The sequence below is a fragment of the Syngnathus floridae genome, chromosome 2, assembly GCF_059516105.1.
Source record: "Syngnathus floridae isolate MCC-2025c chromosome 2, RoL_Sflo_1.0, whole genome shotgun sequence".
NCBI classification, from domain to species: Eukaryota; Metazoa; Chordata; class Actinopteri; order Syngnathiformes; family Syngnathidae; genus Syngnathus; species Syngnathus floridae.
The window spans coordinates 4,368,957-4,386,051 of record NC_142414.1 but is presented as its reverse complement, the minus strand read 5'-3'; positions in this window follow the sequence as shown (position 1 = coordinate 4,386,051).

The following is a 17,095-nucleotide window of genomic DNA, read 5'->3' as shown; positions in this document are numbered from 1 at the left end:
AAAACGTGCTCAGCTCGTCGAGAAAATGCGATTTAAGCAATAAGATTAAAAATGCACCTAAAACCTAAACCAAACGTTGCAGGTGCTTATTTCTTCATGCGCAGTGGTCAACGCGGCACTCTCTAGCTGCCAGGAGCACTTTTTACTAGGCGCACCCAACCAGAGCGACGGGAGGAGCACATTTCAGAAAACGTGCTCAGCTCGTCGAGAAAATGCGATTTAAGCAATAAAATTAAAAATGCACCTAAAACCTAAACCAAACGTTGCAGGTGCTTATTTCTTCATGCGCAGTGGTCAACGCGGCACTCCCGAGCTGCCAAGAGCACTTTTTACTGTGCGCACCCAACCAGAGCGACGGGAGGAGCACATTTCAGAAAACGTGCTCAGCTCGTCGAGAGAATGTGATTTAAGCAATAAAATTAAAAATGCACCTAAAACCTAAACCAAACGTTGCAGGTGCTTATTTCTTCGTGCGCAGTGGTCAACGCGGAACTCCCTAGCTGCCAGGAGCTCTTTTTACTGTGCGCACCCAACCAGAGCGACGGGAGGAGCACATTTCAGAAAACGTGCTCAGCTCGTCGAGAAAATGCGATTTAAGCAATAAGTTTAAAAATGCACCTAAAACCTAAATCAAACGTTGCAGGTGCTTATTTCTTCATGCGCAGTGGTCAACGCGGCACTCTTTAGCTGCCAGGAGCACTTTTTACTGTGCGCACCCAACCAGAGTGACGGGAGGAGCACATTTCAGAAAACGTGCTCAGCTCGTCGAGAAAATGCGATTTAAGCAATAAAATTAAAAATGCACCTAAAACCTAAACCAAACGTTGCAGGTGCTTATTTCTTCATGCGCAGTGGTCAACGCGGCACTCTCTAGCTGCCAAGAGCACTTTTTACTGTGCGCACCCAACCAGAGTGACGGGAGGAGCACATTTCAGAAAACGTGCTCAGCTCGTCGAGAAAATGCGATTTAAGCAATAAGATTAAAAATGCACCTAAAACCTAAACCAAACGTTGCAGGTGCTTATTTCTTCATGTGCAGTGGTCAACGCGGCACTCTCTAGCTGCCAGGAGCACTTTTTACTACGCGCACCCAACCAGAGCGACGGGAGGAGCACATTTCAGAAAACGTGCTCAGCTCGTCGAGAGAATGCGATTTAAGCAATAAAATAAAAAATGCACCTAAAACCTAAACCAAACGTTGCAGGTGCTTATTTCTTCGTGCGCAGTGGTCAACGCGGCACTCCCTAGCTGCCAGGAGCACTTTTTACTGTGCGCACCCAACCAGAGTGACGGGAGGAGCACATTTCAGAAAACGTGCTCAGCTCGTCGAGAAAATGCGATTTAAGCAATAAAATTAAAAATGCACCTAAAACCTAAACCAAACGTTGCAGGTGCTTATTTCTTCATGCGCAGTGGTCAACGCGGCACTCTCTAGCTGCCAGGAGCACTTTTTACTATGCGCGCCCAACCAGAGCGACGGGAGGAGCACATTTCAGAAAACGTGCTCAGCTCGTCGAGAGAATGCGATTTAAGCAATAAAATTAAAAATGCACCTAAAACCTAAACCAAACGTTGCAGGTGCTTATTTCTTCGTGCGCAGTGGTCAACGCGGCACTCCCTAGCTGCCAGGAGCTCTTTTTACTGTGCGCACCCAACCAGAGCGACGGGAGGAGCACATTTCAGAAAACGTGCTCAGCTTGTCGAGAGAATGCGATTTAAGCAATAAAATTAAAAATGCACCTAAAACCTAAACCAAACGTTGCAGGTGCTTATTTCTTCTTGCGCAGTGGTCAACGCGGCACTCTCTAGCTGCCAGGAGCACTTTTTACTATGCGCGCCCAACCAGAGCGACGGGAGGAGCACATTTCAGAAAACGTGCTCAGCTCGTCGAGAGAATGCGATTTAAGCAATAAAATTAAAAATGCAGCTAAAACCTAAACCAAACGTTGCAGGTGCTTATTTCTTCGTGCGCAGTGGTCAACGCGGCACTCCCTAGCTGCCAGGAGCTCTTTTTACTGTGTGCACCCAACCAGAGCGACGGGAGGAGCACATTTCAGAAAACGTGCTCAGCTCGTCGAGAGAATGCGATTTAAGCAATAAAATAAAAAATGCACGTAAAACCTAAACCAAACGTTGCAGGTGCTTATTTCTTCGTGCGCAGTGGTCAACGCGGCACTCCCTAGCTGCCAGGAGCTCTTTTTACTGTGCGCACCCTACCAGAGCGACGGGAGGAGCACATTTCAGAAAACGTGCTCAGCTCGTCGAGAAAATGCGATTTAAACAATAAAATTAAAAAAGCACCTAAAACCTAAACCAAACGTTGCAGGTGCTTATTTCTTCGTGCGCAGTGGTCAACGCGGCACTCCCTAGCTGCCAGGAGCACTTTTTACTGTGCGCACCGAACCAGAGTGACGGAAGGAGCACATTTCAGAAAACGTACTCAGCTCGTCGAGAAAATGCGATTTAAGCAATAAAATTAAAAATGCACCTAAAACCTAAACCAAACGTTGCAGGTGCTTATTTCTTTGTGCGCAGTGGTCAACGCGGCACTCTCTAGCTGCCAAGAGCAGTTTTCACTCTGCGCACCCAACCAGAGTGACGGGATGAGCACATTTCAGAAAACGTGCTCAGCTCGTCGAGAAAATGCGATTTAAGCAATAAAATTAAAAATGCACCTAAAACCTAAACCAAACGTTGCAGGTGGTTATTTCTTCATGCGCAGTGGTCAACGTGGCACTCTCTAGTTGCCAAGAGCACTTTTTACTACGCACACCCAACCAGAGCGACGGGAGGAGCATATTTCAGAAAACGTGCTCAGCTCGTCGAGAAAATGCGATTTAAGCAATAAAATTAAAAATGCACCTAAAACCTAAACCAAACGTTGCAGGTGCTTATTTCTTCGTGCGCAGTGGTCAACGCGGCACTCCCTAGCTGCCAGGAGCACTTTTTACTGTGCGCACCGAACCAGAGTGACGGAAGGAGCACATTTCAGAAAACGTACTCAGCTCGTCGAGAAAATGCGATTTAAGCAATAAAATTAAAAATGCACCTAAAACCTAAACCAAACGTTGCAGGTGCTTATTTCTTTGTGCGCAGTGGTCAACGCGGCACTCTCTAGCTGCCAAGAGCAGTTTTCACTCTGCGCACCCAACCAGAGTGACGGGATGAGCACATTTCAGAAAACGTGCTCAGCTCGTCGAGAAAATGCGATTTAAGCAATAAAATTAAAAATGCACCTAAAACCTAAACCAAACGTTGCAGGTGGTTATTTCTTCATGCGCAGTGGTCAACGTGGCACTCTCTAGTTGCCAAGAGCACTTTTTACTACGCACACCCAACCAGAGCGACGGGAGGAGCATATTTCAGAAAACGTGCTCAGCTCGTCGAGAAAATGCGATTTAAGCAATAAAATTAAAAATGCACCTAAAACCTAAACCAAACGTTGCAGGTGCTTATTTCTTCGTGCGCAGTGCTCAACGCGGCACTCCCTAGCTGCCAGGAGCACTTTTTACTGTGCGCACCCAACCAGAGTGACGGGAGGAGCACATTTCAGAAAACGTGCTCAGCTCGTCGAGAAAATGCGATTTAAGCAATAAAATTAAAAATGCACCTAAAACCTAAACCAAACGTTGCAGGTGCTTATTTCTTCATGCGCAGTGGTCAACGCGGCACTCTCTAGCTGCCAAGAGCACTTTTTACTGTGCGCACCCAACCAGAGTGACGGGAGGAGCACATTTCAGAAAACGTGCTCAGCTCGTCGAGAAAATGCGATTTAAGCAATAAGATTAAAAATGCACCTAAAACCTAAACCAAACGTTGCAGGTGCTTATTTCTTCATGCGCAGTGGTCAACGCGGCACTCTCTAGCTGCCAGGAGCACTTTTTACTCTGTGCACCCAACCAGAGTGACGGGAGGAGCACATTTCAGAAAACGTGCTCAGCTCGTCGAGAAAATGCGATTTAAGCAATAAAATTAAAAATGCACCTAAAACCTAAACCAAACGTTGCAGGTGCTTATTTCTTCATTCGCAGTGGTCAACGCGGCACTCTCTAGCTGCCAAGAGCACTTTTTACTGTGCGCACCCAACCAGAGTGACGGGAGGAGCACATTTCAGAAAACGTGCTCAGCTCGTCGAGAAAATGCGATTTAAGCAATAAGATTAAAAATGCACCTAAAACCTAAACCAAACGTTGCAGGTGCTTATTTCTTCATGCGCAGTGGTCAACGCGGCACTCTCTAGCTGCCAGGAGCACTTTTTACTACGCGCACCCAACCAGAGCGAAGGGAGGAGCACATTTCAGAAAACGTGCTCAGCTCGTCGAGAGAATGCGATTTAAGCAATAAAATAAAAAATGCACCTAAAACCTAAACCAAACGTTGCAGGTGCTTATTTCTTCGTGCGCAGTGGTCAACGCGGCACTCCCTAGCTGCCAGGAGCACTTTTTACTGTGCGCACCCAACCAGAGTGACGGGAGGAGCACATTTCAGAAAACGTGCTCAGCTCGTCGAGAAAATGCGATTTAAGCAATAAAATTAAAAATGCACCTAAAACCTAAACCAAACGTTGCAGGTGCTTATTTCTTCATGCGCAGTGGTCAACGCGGCACTCTCTAGCTGCCAGGAGCACTTTTTACTATGCGCGCCCAACCAGAGCGACGGGAGGAGCACATTTCAGAAAACGTGCTCAGCTTGTCGAGAGAATGCGATTTAAGCAATAAAATTAAAAATGCACCTAAAACCTAAACCAAACGTTGCAGGTGCTTATTTCTTCTTGCGCAGTGGTCAACGCGGCACTCTCTAGCTGCCAGGAGCACTTTTTACTATGCGCGCCCAACCAGAGCGACGGGAGGAGCACATTTCAGGAAACGTGCTCAGCTCGTCGAGAAAATGCGATTTAAGCAATAAAATTAAAAATGCACCTAAAACCTAAACCAAACGTTGCAGGTGCTTATTTCTTCATGCGCAGTGGTCAACGCGGCACTCCCGAGCTGCCAAGAGCACTTTTTACTGTGCGCACCCAACCAGAGCGACGGGAGGAGCACATTTCAGAAAACGTGCTCAGCTCGTCGAGAGAATGCAATTCAAGCAATAAAATTAAAAATGCACCTAAAACCTAAACCAAACGTTGCAGGTGCTTATTTCTTCGTGCGCAGTGGTCAACGAGGAACTCCCTAGCTGCCAGGAGCTCTTTTTACTGTGCGCACCCAACCAGAGCGACGGGAGGAGCACATTTCAGAAAACGTGCTCAGCTCGTCGAGAAAATGCGATTTAAGCAATAAAATTAAAAATGCAGCTAAAACCTAAACCAAACGTTGCAGGTGCTTATTTCTTCATGCGCAGTGGTCAACGCGGCACTCCCTAGCTGCCAAGAGCACTTTTTACTTTGCACACCCAACCAGAGAGACGGGAGGAGCACATTTCAGAAAACGTGCTCAGCTCGTCAAGAAAATGCGATTTAAGCAATAAAATTAAAATTGCACCTAAAACCTAAACCAAACGTTGCAGGTGCTTATTTCTTCATGCGCAGTGGTCAACGCGGCACTCTCTAGCTGCCAGGAGCACTTTTTACTATGCGCGCACAACCAGAGCGACGGGAGGAGCACATTTCAGAAAACATGCTCAGCTCGTCGAGAAAATGCGATTTAAGCAATAAAATTAAAAATGCACCTAAAACCTAAACCAAACGTTGCAGGTGCTTATTTCTTCATGCGCAGTAGTCAACGCGGCACTCTCTAGCTGCCAGGAGCACTTTTTACTACGCGCACCCAACCAGAGCGACGGGAGGAGCACATTTCAGAAAACGTGCTCAGCTCGTCGAGAGAATGCGATTTAAGCAATAAAATAAAAAATGCACCTAAAACCTAAACCAAACGTTGCAGGTGCTTATTTCTTCGTGTGCAGTGGTCAACGCGGCACTCTCTAGCTGCCAGGAGCACTTTTTACTACGCGCACCCAACCAGAGCGACGGGAGGAGCACATTTCAGAAAACGTGCTCAGCTCGTCGAGAGAATGCGATTTAAGCAATAATATAAAAAATGCACCCAAAACCTAAACAAAACGTTGCAGGTGCTTATTTCTTTGTGCGCAGTGGTAAACGCGGAACTCTCTAGCTGCCAAGAGCTCTTTTTACTATGCGCACCCAACCAGAGTGACGGGATGAGCACATTTCAGAAAACGTGCTCAGCTCGTCGAGAAAATGCGATTTAAGCAATAAAATTAAAAATGCACCTAAAACCTAAACCAAACGTTGCAGGTGCTTATTTCTTCGTGCGCAGTGGTCAACGCGGCACTCCCTAGCTGCCAGGAGATCTTTTTACTGTGCGCACCCAACCAGAGTGACGGAAGGAGCACATTTCAGAAAACGTACTCAGCTCGTCGAGAAAATGCGATTTGAGCAATAAAATTAAAAATGCACCTAAAACCTAAACCAAACGTTGCAGGTGCTTATTTCTTCGTGCGCAGTGCTCAACGCGGCACTCCCTAGCTGCCAGGAGCACTTTTTACTGTGCGCACCCAACCAGAGTGACGGGAGGAGCACATTTCAGAAAACGTGCTCAGCTCGTCGAGAAAATGCGATTTAAGCAATAAAATTAAAAATGCACCTAAAACCTAAACCAAACGTTGCAGGTGCTTATTTCTTCATGCGCAGTGGTCAACGCGGCACTCTCTAGCTGCCAGGAGCACTTTTTACTATGCGCGCCCAACCAGAGCGACGGGAGGAGCACATTTCAGAAAACGTGCTCAGCTCGTCGAGAAAATGCGATTTAAGCAATAAAATTAAAAATGCACCTAAAACCTAAACCAAACGTTGCAGGTGCTTATTTCTTCATGCGCAGTGGTCAACGCGGCACTCCCGAGCTGCCAAGAGCACTTTTTACTGTGCGCACCCAACCAGAGCGACGGGAGGAGCACATTTCAGAAAACGTGCTCAGCTCGTCGAGAGAATGCGATTTAAGCAATAAAATTAAAAATGCACCTAAAACCTAAACCAAACGTTGCAGGTGCTTATTTCTTCGTGCGCAGTGGTCAACGCGGAACTCCCTAGCTGCCAGGAGCACTTTTTACTATGCGCGCACAACCAGAGCGACGGGAGGAGCACATTTCAGAAAACATGCTCAGCTCGTCGAGAAAATGCGATTTAAGCAATAAAATTAAAAATGCACCTAAAACCTAAACCAAACGTTGCAGGTGCTTATTTCTTCATGCGCAGTAGTCAACGCGGCACTCTCTAGCTGCCAGGAGCACTTTTTACTACGCGCACCCAACCAGAGCGACGGGAGGAGCACATTTCAAAAAACGTGCTCAGCTCGTCGAGAGAATGCGATTTAAGCAATAATATAAAAAATGCACCTAAAACCTAAACTAAACGTTGCACGTGCTTATTTCTTCCTGCGCAGTGCTCAACGCGGCACTCCCTAGCTGCCAGGAGCACTTTTTACTGTGCGCACCCAACCAGAGTGACGGGAGGAGCACATTTCAGAAAACGTGCTCAGCTCGTCGAGAAAATGCGATTTAAGCAATAAAATTAAAAATGCACCTAAAACCTAAACCAAACGTTGCAGGTGCTTATTTCTTCATGCGCAGTGGTCAACGCGGCACTCTCTAGCTGCCAAGAGCACTTTTTACTGTGCGCACCCAACCAGAGTGACGGGAGGAGCACATTTCAGAAAACGTGCTCAGCTCGTCGAGAAAATGCAATTTAAGCAATAAGATTAAAAATGCACCTAAAACCTAAACCAAACGTTGCAGGTGCTTATTTCTTCATGCGCAGTGGTCAACGCGGCACTCTCTAGCTGCCAGGAGCACTTTTTACTACGCGCACCCAACCAGAGCGACGGGAGGAGCACATTTCAGGAAACGTGCTCAGCTCGTCGAGAAAATGCGATTTAAGCAATAAAATTAAAAATGCACCTAAAACCTAAACCAAACGTTGCAGGTGCTTATTTCTTCATGCGCAGTGATCAACGCGGCACTCCCGAGCTGCTAAGAGCACTTTTTACTGTGCGCACCCAACCAGAGCGACGGGAGGAGCACATTTCAGAAAACGTGCTCAGCTCGTCGAGAGAATGCGATTTAAGCAATAAAATTAAAAATGCACCTAAAACCTAAACCAAACGTTGCAGGTGCTTATTTCTTCGTGCGCAGTGGTCAACGCGGAACTCCCTAGCTGCCAGGAGCTCTTTTTACTGTGCGCACCCAACCAGAGCGACGGGAGGAGCACATTTCAGAAAACGTGCTCAGCTCGTCGAGAGAATGCGATTTAAGCAATAAAATTAAAAATGCAGCTAAAACCTAAACCAAACGTTGCAGGTGCTTATTTCTTCGTGCGCAGTGGTCAACGCGGCACTCCCTAGCTGCCAGGAGCTCTTTTTACTGTGTGCACCCAACCAGAGCGACGGGAGGAGCACATTTCAGAAAACGTGCTCAGCTCATCGAGAGAATGCGATTTAAGCAATAAAATAAAAAATGCACGTAAAACCTAAACCAAACGTTGCAGGTGCTTATTTCTTCGTGCGCAGTGGTCAACGCGGCACTCCCTAGCTGCCAGGAGCTCTTTTTACTGTGCGCACCCAACCAGAACGACGGGAGGAGCACATTTCAGAAAACGTGCTCAGCTCGTCGAGAAAATGCGATTTAAACAATAAAATTAAAAAAGCACCTAAAACCTAAACCAAACGTTGCAGGTGCTTATTTCTTCGTGCGCAGTGGTCAACGCGGCACTCCCTAGCTGCCAGGAGCACTTTTTACTGTGCGCACCGAACCAGAGTGACGGAAGGAGCACATTTCAGAAAACGTACTCAGCTCGTCGAGAAAATGCGATTTAAGCAATAAAATTAAAAATGCACCTAAAACCTAAACCAAACGTTGCAGGTGCTTATTTCTTTGTGCGCAGTGGTCAACGCGGCACTCTCTAGCTGCCAAGAGCAGTTTTCACTCTGCGCACCCAACCAGAGTGACGGGGATGAGCACATTTCAGAAAACGTGCTCAGCTCGTCGAGAAAATGCGATTTAAGCAATAAAATTAAAAATGCACCTAAAACCTAAACCAAACGTTGCAGGTGGTTATTTCTTCATGCGCAGTGGTCAACGTGGCACTCTCTAGCTGCCAAGAGCACTTTTTACTACGCACACCCAACCAGAGCGACGGGAGGAGCATATTTCAGAAAACGTGCTCAGCTCGTCGAGAAAATGCGATTTAAGCAATAAAATTAAAAATGCACCTAAAACCTAAACCAAACGTTGCAGGTGCTTATTTCTTCGTGCGCAGTGCTCAACGCGGCACTCCCTAGCTGCCAGGAGCACTTTTTACTGTGCGCACCCAACCAGAGTGACGGGAGGAGCACATTTCAGAAAACGTGCTCAGCTCGTCGAGAAAATGCCATTTAAGCAATAAAATTAAAAATGCACCTAAAACCTAAACCAAACGTTGCAGGTGCTTATTTCTTCATGCGCAGTGGTCAACGCGGCACTCTCTAGCTGCCAAGAGCACTTTTTACTGTGCGCACCCAACCAGAGTGACGGGAGGAGCACATTTCAGAAAACGTGCTCAGCTCGTCGAGAAAATGCGATTTAAGCAATAAGATTAAAAATGCACCTAAAACCTAAACCAAACGTTGCAGGTGCTTATTTCTTCATGCGCAGTGGTCAACGCGGCACTCTCTAGCTGCCAGGAGCACTTTTTACTCTGTGCACCCAACCAGAGTGACGGGAGGAGCACATTTCAGAAAACGTGCTCAGCTCGTCGAGAAAATGCGATTTAAGCAATAAAATTAAAAATGCACCTAAAACCTAAACCAAACGTTGCAGGTGCTTATTTCTTCATTCGCAGTGGTCAACGCGGCACTCTCTAGCTGCCAAGAGCACTTTTTACTGTGCGCACCCAACCAGAGTGACGGGAGGAGCACATTTCAGAAAACGTGCTCAGCTCGTCGAGAAAATGCGATTTAAGCAATAAGATTAAAAATGCACCTAAAACCTAAACCAAACGTTGCAGGTGCTTATTTCTTCATGCGCAGTGGTCAACGCGGCACTCTCTAGCTGCCAGGAGCACTTTTTACTACGCGCACCCAACCAGAGCGACGGGAGGAGCACATTTCAGAAAACGTGCTCAGCTCGTCGAGAGAATGCGATTTAAGCAATAAAATTAAAAATAAAAAATGCACCTAAAACCTAAACCAAACGTTGCAGGTGCTTATTTCTTCGTGCGCAGTGGTCAACGCGGCACTCCCTAGCTGCCAGGAGCACTTTTTACTGTGCGCACCCAACCAGAGTGACGGGAGGAGCACATTTCAGAAAACGTGCTCAGCTCGTCGAGAAAATGCGATTTAAGCAATAAAATTAAAAATGCACCTAAAACCTAAACCAAACGTTGCAGGTGCTTATTTCTTCATGCGCAGTGGTCAACGCGGCACTCTCTAGCTGCCAGGAGCACTTTTTAATATGCGCGCCCAACCAGAGCGACGGGAGGAGCACATTTCAGAAAACGTGCTCAGCTCGTCGAGAGAATGCGATTTAAGCAATAAAATTAAAAATGCACCTAAAACCTAAACCAAACGTTGCAGGTGCTTATTTCTTCGTGCGCAGTGGTCAACGCGGCACTCCCTAGCTGCCAGGAGCTCTTTTTACTGTGCGCACCCAACCAGAGCGACGGGAGGAGCACATTTCAGAAAACGTGCTCAGCTTGTCGAGAGAATGCGATTTAAGCAATAAAATTAAAAATGCACCTAAAACCTAAACCAAACGTTGCAGGTGCTTATTTCTTCTTGCGCAGTGGTCAACGCGGCACTCTCTAGCTGCCAGGAGCACTTTTTACTATGCGCGCCCAACCAGAGCGACGGGAGGAGCACATTTCAGAAAACGTGCTCAGCTCGTCGAGAAAATGCGATTTAAGCAATAAAATTAAAAATGCACCTAAAACCTAAACCAAACGTTGCAGGTGCTTATTTCTTCATGCGCAGTGGTCAACGCGGCACTCCCGAGCTGCCAAGAGCACTTTTTACTGTGCGCACCCAACCAGAGCGACGGGAGGAGCACATTTCAGAAAACGTGCTCAGCTCGTCGAGAGAATGCAATTCAAGCAATAAAATTAAAAATGCACCTAAAACCTAAACCAAACGTTGCAGGTGCTTATTTCTTCGTGCGCAGTGGTCAACGCGGAACTCCCTAGCTGCCAGGAGCTCTTTTTACTGTGCGCACCCAACCAGAGCGACGGGAGGAGCACATTTCAGAAAACGTGCTCAGCTCGTCGAGAAAATGCGATTTAAGCAATAAAATTAAAAATGCAGCTAAAACCTAAACCAAACGTTGCAGGTGCTTATTTCTTCATGCGCAGTGGTCAACGCGGCACTCCCTAGCTGCCAAGAGCACTTTTTACTTTGCACACCCAACCAGAGAGACGGGAGGAGCACATTTCAGAAAACGTGCTCAGCTCGTCAAGAAAATGCGATTTAAGCAATAAAATTAAAATTGCACCTAAAACCTAAACCAAACGTTGCAGGTGCTTATTTCTTCATGCGCAGTGGTCAACGCGGCACTCTCTAGCTGCCAGGAGCACTTTTTACTATGCGCGCACAACCAGAGCGACGGGAGGAGCACATTTCAGAAAACATGCTCAGCTCGTCGAGAAAATGCGATTTAAGCAATAAAATTAAAAATGCACCTAAAACCTAAACCAAACGTTGCAGGTGCTTATTTCTTCATGCGCAGTAGTCAACGCGGCACTCTCTAGCTGCCAGGAGCACTTTTTACTACACGCACCCAACCAGAGCGACGGGAGGAGCACATTTCAGAAAACGTGCTCAGCTCGTCGAGAGAATGCGATTTAAGCAATAAAATAAAAAATGCACCTAAAACCTAAACCAAACGTTGCAGGTGCTTATTTCTTCGTGTGCAGTGGTCAACGCGGCACTCTCTAGCTGCCAGGAGCACTTTTTACTACGCGCACCCAACCAGAGCGACGGGAGGAGCACATTTCAGAAAACGTGCTCAGCTCGTCGAGAAAATGCGATTTAAGCAATAAAATTAAAAATGCACCTAAAACCTAAACCAAACGTTGCAGGTGCTTATTTCTTCATGCGCAGTGGTCAACGCGGCACTCTCTAGCTGCCAGGAGCACTTTTTACTACGCGCACCCAACCAGAGCGACGGGAGGAGCACATTTCAGAAAACGTGCTCAGCTCGTCGAGAGAATGCGATTTAAGCAATAAAATAAAAAATGCACCTAAAACCTAAACCAAACGTTGCAGGTGCTTATTTCTTCGTGCGCAGTGGTCAACGCGGCACTCCCTAGCTGCCAGGAGCTCTTTTTACTGTGTGCACCCAACCAGAGCGACGGGAGGAGCACATTTCAGAAAACGTGCTCAGCTCGTCGAGAGAATGCGATTAAAGCAATAAAATAAAAAATGCACCTAAAACCTAAACCAAACGTTGCAGGTGCTTATTTCTTCGTGCGCAGTGGTCAACGCGGCACTCCCTAGCTGCCAGGAGCTCTTTTTACTGTGCGCACCCAACCAGAGTGACGGAAGGAGCACATTTCAGAAAACGTACTCAGCTCGTCGAGAAAATGCGATTTAAGCAATAAAATTAAAAATGCACCTAAAACCTAAACCAAACGTTGCAGGTGCTTATTTCTTCATGCGCAGTGGTCAACACGGCACTCTCTAGCTGCCAAGAGAACTTTTTACTGTGCGCACCCAACCAGAGTGACGGGAGGAGCACATTTCAGAAAACGTGCTCAGCTCGTCGAGAAAATGCGTTTTAAGCAATAAGATTAAAAATGCACCTAAAACCTAAATCAAACGTTGCAGGTGCTTATTTCTTCATGCGCAGTGGTCAACGCGGCACTCTCTAGCTGCCAGGAGCACTTTTTACTCTGCGCACCCAACCAGAGTGACGGGAGGAGCACATTTCAGAAAACGTGCTCAGCTCGTCGAGAAAATGCGATTTAAGCAATAAAATTAAAAATACACCTAAAACCTAAACCAAACGTTGCAGGTGCTTATTTCTTCATGCGCAGTGGTCAACGCGGCACTCTCTAGCTGCCAGGAGCACTTTTTACTACGCGCACCCAACCAGAGTGACGGGAGGAGCACATTTCAGAAAACGTGCTCAGCTCGTCGAGAAAATGCGATTTAAGCAATAAGATTAAAAATGCACCTAAAACCTAAACAAAACGTTGCAGGTGCTTATTTCTTTGTGCGCAGTGGTCAACGCGGAACTCTCTAGCTGCCAAGAGCTCTTTTTACTATGCGCACCCAACCAGAGTGACGGGATGAGCACATTTCAGAAAACGTGCTCAGCTCGTCGAGAAAATGCGATTTAAGCAATAAAATTAAAAATGCACCTAAAACCTAAACCAAACGTTGCAGGGGCTTATTTCTTCGTGCGCAGTGGTCAACGCGGCACTCCCTAGCTGCCAGGAGCACTTTTTACTGTGCGCACCCAACCAGAGTGACGGAAGAAGCACATTTCAGAAAACGTACTCAGCTCGTCGAGAAAATGCGATTTGAGCAATAAAATTAAAAATGCACCTAAAACCTAAACCAAACGTTGCAGGTGCTTATTTCTTCGTGCGCAGTGCTCAACGCGGCACTCCCTAGCTGCCAGGAGCACTTTTTACTGTGCGCACCCAACCAGAGTGACGGGAGGAGCACATTTCAGAAAACGTGCTCAGCTCGTCGAGAAAATGCGATTTAAGCAATAAAATTAAAAATGCACCTAAAACCTAAACCAAACGTTGCAGGTGCTTATTTCTTCATGCGCAGTGGTCAACGCGGCACGCTCTAGCTGCCAGGAGCACTTTTTACTATGCGCGCCCAACCAGAGCGACGGGAGGAGCACATTTCAGAAAACGTGCTCAGCTCGTCGAGAAAATGCGATTTAAGCAATAAAATTAAAAATGCACCTAAAACCTAAACCAAACGTTGCAGGTGCTTATTTCTTCATGCGCAGTGGTCAACGCGGCACTCCCGAGCTGCCAAGAGCACTTTTTACTGTGCGCACCCAACCAGAGCGACGGGAGGAGCACATTTCAGAAAACGTGCTCAGCTCGTCGAGAGAATGCGATTTAAGCAATAAAATTAAAAATGCACCTAAAACCTAAACCAAACGTTGCAGGTGCTTATTTCTTCGTGTGCAGTGGTCAACGCGGAACTCCCTAGCTGCCAGGAGCTATTTTTACTGTGCGCACCCAACCAGAGCGACGGGAGGAGCACATTTCAGAAAACGTGCTCAGCTCGTCGAGACAATGCGATTTAAGCAATAAAATTAAAAATGCACCTAAAACCTAAACTAAACGTTGCACGTGCTTATTTCTTCCTGCGCAGTGCTCAACGCGGCACTCCCTAGCTGCCAGGAGCACTTTTTACTGTGCGCACCCAACCAGAGTGACGGGAGGAGCACATTTCAGAAAACGTGCTCAGCTCGTCGAGAAAATGCGATTTAAGCAATAAAATTAAAAATGCACCTAAAACCTAAACCAAACGTTGCAGGTGCTTATTTCTTCATGCGCAGTGGTCAACGCGGCACTCTCTAGCTGCCAAGAGCACTTTTTACTGTGCGCACCCAACCAGAGTGACGGGAGGAGCACATTTCAGAAAACGTGCTCAGCTCGTCGAGAAAATGCAATTTAAGCAATAAGATTAAAAATGCACCTAAAACCTAAACCAAACGTTGCAGGTGCTTATTTCTTCATGCGCAGTGGTCAACGCGGCACTCTCTAGCTGCCAGGAGCACTTTTTACTACGCGCACCCAACCAGAGCGACGGGAGGAGCACATTTCAGGAAACGTGCTCAGCTCGTCGAGAAAATGCGATTTAAGCAATAAAATTAAAAATGCACCTAAAACCTAAACCAAACGTTGCAGGTGCTTATTTCTTCATGCGCAGTGATCAACGCGGCACTCCCGAGCTGCTAAGAGCACTTTTTACTGTGCGCACCCAACCAGAGCGACGGGAGGAGCACATTTCAGAAAACTTTCTCAGCTCGTCGAGAGAATGCGATTTAAGCAATAAAATTAAAAATGCACCTAAAACCTAAACCAAACGTTGCAGGTGCTTATTTCTTCGTGCGCAGTGGTCAACGCGGAACTCCCTAGCTGCAAGGAGCTCTTTTTACTGTGCGCACCCAACCAGAGCGACGGGAGGAGCACATTTCAGAAAACGTGCTCAGCTCGTCGAGAGAATGCGATTTAAGCAATAAAATTAAAAATGCAGCTAAAACCTAAACCAAACGTTGCAGGTGCTTATTTCTTCGTGCGCAGTGGTCAACGCGGCACTCCCTAGCTGCCAGGAGCTCTTTTTACTGTGTGCACCCAACCAGAGCGACGGGAGGAGCACATTTCAGAAAACGTGCTCAGCTCGTCGAGAGAATGCGATTTAAGCAATAAAATAAAAAATGCACCTAAAACCTAAACCAAACGTTGCAGGTGCTTATTTCTTCGTGCGCAGTGGTCAACGCGGCACTCCCTAGCTGCCAGGAGCTCTTTTTACTGTGCACACCCAACCAGAGCGACGGGAGGAGCACATTTCAGAAAACGTGCTCAGCTCGTCGAGAAAATGCGATTTAAACAATAAAATTAAAAAAGCACCTACAACCTAAACCAAACGTTGCAGGTGCTTATTTCTTCGTGCGCAGTGGTCAACGCGGCACTCTCTAGCTGCCAGGAGCACTTTTTACTGTGCGCACCCAACCAGAGTGACGGAAGGAGCACATTTCAGAAAACGTACTCAGCTCGTCGAGAAAATGCGATTTAAGCAATAAAATTAAAAATGCACCTAAAACCTAAACCAAACGTTGCAGGTGCTTATTTCTTCATGCGCAGTGGTCAACGCGGCACTCTCTAGCTGCCAAGAGCACTTTTTACTGTGCGCACCCAACCAGAGCGACGGGAGGAGCTTATTTAAGAAAACGTGCTCAGCTCGTCGAGAGAATGCGATTTAAGCAATAAAATTAAAAATGCACCTAAAACCTAAACCAAACGTTGCAGGTGCTTATTTCTTCGTGCGCAGTGGTCAACGCGGAACTCCCTAGCTGCCAGGAGCTCTTTTTACTGTGCGCACCCAACCAGAGCGACGGGAGGAGCACATTTCAGAAAACGTGCTCAGCTCGTCGAGAAAATGCGATTTAAGCAATAAAATTAAAAATGCAGCTAAAACCTAAACCAAACGTTGCAGGTGCTTATTTCTTCGTGCGCAGTGGTCAACGCGGCACTCCCTAGCTGCCAGGAGCTCTTTTTACTGTGTGCACCCAACCAGAGCGACGGGAGGAGCACATTTCAGAAAACGTGCTCAGCTCGTCGAGAGAATGCGATTTAAGCAATAAAATTAAAAATGCACCGAAAACCTAAACCAAACGTTGCAGGTGCTTATTTCTTCGTGCGCAGTGGTCAACGCGGAACTCCCTAGCTGCCAGGAGCTCTTTTTACTGTGCGCACCCAACCAGAGCGACGGGAGGAGCACATTTCAGAAAACGTGCTCAGCTCGTCGAGAAAATGCGATTTAAGCAATAAAATTAAAAATGCACCTAAAACCTAAACCAAACGTTGCAGGTGCTTATTTCTTCGTGCGCAGTGCTCAACGCGGCACTCTCTAGCTGCCAGGAGCACTTTTTACTATGTGCGCACAACCAGAGCGACGGGAGGAGCACATTTCAGAAAACGTGCTCAGCTCGTCGAGAAAATGCGATTTAAGCAATAAAATTTAAAATGCACCTAAAACCTAAACCAAACGTTGCAGGTGCTTATTTCTTTGTGCGCAGTGGTCAACGCGGCACTCTTTAGCTGCCAAGAGCACTTTTTACTATGCGCACCCAACCAGAGTGACGGGAGGAGCACATTTCAGAAAACGTGCTCAGCTCGTCGAGAAAATGCGATTTAAGCAATACAATTAAAAATGCACCTAAAACCTAAACCAAACGTTGCAGGTGCTTATTTCTTCATGTGCAGTGGTCAACGCGGCACTCCCTAGCTGCCAGGAGCTCTTTTTACTGTGCGCACCCAACCAGAGCGACGGGAGGAGCACATTTCAGAAAACGTGCTCAGCTCGTCGAGAAAATGCGATTTAAGCAATAAAATTAAAAATGCACCTAAAACCTAAAC